The sequence below is a fragment of the Schistocerca gregaria genome, chromosome X, assembly GCF_023897955.1.
Source record: "Schistocerca gregaria isolate iqSchGreg1 chromosome X, iqSchGreg1.2, whole genome shotgun sequence".
Taxonomy (NCBI): domain Eukaryota; kingdom Metazoa; phylum Arthropoda; class Insecta; order Orthoptera; family Acrididae; genus Schistocerca; species Schistocerca gregaria.
In genome coordinates this window covers 247,384,448-247,387,366 of record NC_064931.1, presented here as the reverse complement: position 1 = coordinate 247,387,366, position 2,919 = coordinate 247,384,448, and positions in this window count along the sequence as shown.

Below are 2,919 nucleotides of genomic sequence, written 5' to 3'. Positions count from 1 at the left end.
TCCGAGATGATGGCCATAGATATAGCTATTTCGCTGTGACCACATGGCGGGAATTTGAAATTTCGGCGAGAAAATAGGTCAAATGGGCTACCTCCACTGACCCATCACCCTCCCCTCCACCGCTCTCCTCCTCGTGCAGTGCCCCCCCCCCCCCCTCCCCTCCGCTCGACCATCTGGAAACTGGTGGGAAAAGCACTTAGTCTGTTCTGGGCTGCTGGACACGATGCATGTATCTATGCTTTGTTAATTTAAACACTTTGAGTTGTCATAGACAGTACTTTCATCCTGTGTGCTCCCCATGAGCCCGGAGTCCAAGTGACCTAGTTCACAGCAGCACCACCTCAGTGCACTATCGGCCATCCCCTCTCCCCTCCCAAGACGTAATCCAAGATGTCGATCTGGGGAAAAATGGCGGATAAAGGACTCAGTCTATGTCTAGCTGCTGGACTGGGAGAACTGATGTAATTACTTACTTTGTTCAGCGGATGAGATGTCTGTGCTGGAGGAGGAGGAGTATAGTAGCTGTAACCATGCATCTGAGAACTGTGTCGGTAGTAATGATATTTAGTGAAGATAAATAAGCTGCATGAAATAATGAAGTTGGAGCATCAAAGACAGCAGTTAAATCGCGTGTATCACTATTACCTCAATCGACATACAATAAAATATTGCCATACAGCAACTGTTTGTAGGACGACACCGCGAAGCAGGCGGCGGAAGACTTCCCTGGCGACCGCACGTAAGGCCTCCCCGGTTTGTCTGACAAACAGGTTCTAGGTGCTGTCTGTGGCTGACACTGTCGCTGAGCCGGATGCTGTCGCCTGTCCTGTTTCAGAGGAAACCACTCAGCCTGCAAGATCCGGGCAATCACATTGGGTGGGATTATTGGTGGCTGGGAGCTCTAAAGTTAGGCGCGTTATGAGGTGCCTTAGGGACTTGGCTGAACAAGAAGAAAAAGAAAACCAATGTACACTCAGTGTGCATACCGAGTGGAGTCATTCTAGATGTGGAAGGGTCCTCCCAGATGCCATGAAGAGCTCAGGGTGCAGCCAACTGCAAATGGTTGCTCACGTCGGTACCAATGATGTGTGTCACTCTGGATCAGAAGAGATTCTCTCTGGTTTCGATCGGCTAACAGGAGTGGTAAAGGCTGCCAGTCTTGCTTGCAGGATGAAAGCAGAGTTGGTCATTTGCAGCATAGTCGACAGGACCGATTGCGGACCTCTGGTACAGAGCCGAGTGGAGTGTGTGAATCAGAGGCTCAGACGGTTCTGCGATCGTGTAGGCTGCATATTCCTTGACTTGGGCCAAAGGGTGGTTGGGTTTCGGGTTCCGCTGAATTGGTCAGGTGGCCACTGTACGCAGGAGGCTGTGCGACGTGGACTGGGTGGTTTTTTAGGTTAGAGGGACTCGGGAAAACGCAAGAAGGGCTCCAGTCACAAAGGATGCAGGATGAACACAGGAAGAACGTAGATACAGGAACCATTGGTATAACAGTTGTAAATTGTCGTTGCTGTGTTCGGAAAGTACCTGAGGTCCAAGCGCTAGTAGAAAGCACTGATGCTCAAATCGTTATAGGCACTGAAAGCTGGCTAAAGCCGATATAAACCCAGCCTAAATTTTTGCGAAGAACCTAACGGTGTTCCTAAAAGATAGGCTAAACACAGTTCGTGGAGGCGTGTTTGTTGATGTTAGAAGTAGTTTATCTTGTCGTGAAATTGATGTAGATACTTCCTGTGATTTCGTATGGGCAGAGGTCACTGTTGGCAACCGAAATAAAATAATAATTGGATCCTTTTACCGATCTCCCAATTCAAATGATAAGTTGCTGAAAGGTTCAAAGAAAACTTGAGTTCGATTTCAAACACGTACCTGACTCATAAATAATAGTTGGTGGTGACTCTAATTTACCCTCGATATTTTGGCTAAAATAAATGATTAATTCCGGAAGTACTCATAAAACATCATCCGTAATTGTGCTAAACGCATTCTCTGAAAATTATTTCGAGCAGTCAGTTCATGATCCCACGCGAATAGTAAACGGTTGTGAAAACACACTTAACCTCTTATCAACAAATAATCCTGAGTTAATAACGAGCATCAAAACCGATACAGGGATTAGTGAACGCAGGGTTGTCGTAGCGAGAGTGAATATTGTAATCCCCAAATCCTCCAAAAATAAACGAAAAATATACCTGTTAGAAAAAGCACATAAAAATTCTCTTGACTCCTTCCTGAGAGACAATCTCCACTCATTCCAAATTAATAATATAAGAGCAGACCAGTCGTGGTTTGAATTCAAAGAAATAGTATCGGCAGCAATTGAGAGATTTATACCAAATAAATTGACAAATGACGGAGCTGATCCTCGTTGGTACACAAAACGGGTTGAAACACCGTTGCAGAAACAACGATACAAACATACAGACGCACAATCCCCAAGATTGGCGATCATTTACAGAAGTTCGAAATTTAGCTCGGACTTCAATGCGAGATTCTTATAACAGTTTCCACAACGAAACTTTGTCTCGAATCCTGGCAGAAAATCCAAAGAGATTCCGGTCGTATGTGAAGTATGTTAGCGGCAAGAAACAACCAATGCCTTTTCTGCGCGATAGCAAAAGAGATACTATCGAAGACAGTACTGCCAAAGCAGAGTTACTAAACACAAAAGAAGACGAAGTAAATATTCCAGGATTCGAATCGAGAACAGCTGCCAACATGAGTAAAGTAGAAGTAAATATCCTCGGAGTAGTGAAGCAGCTTAAATCGCTTGATAAAAGCAAGTTCAAAAATGATTCAAATGGCTCTAAGCACTATGGGACTTAACATCTGAGGTCATCAGTCCCCTAGAATTAGAACTACTTAAACCTAACGAACCCGAGCACCTCATACACATCCATGCCCGAGGCAGGATTC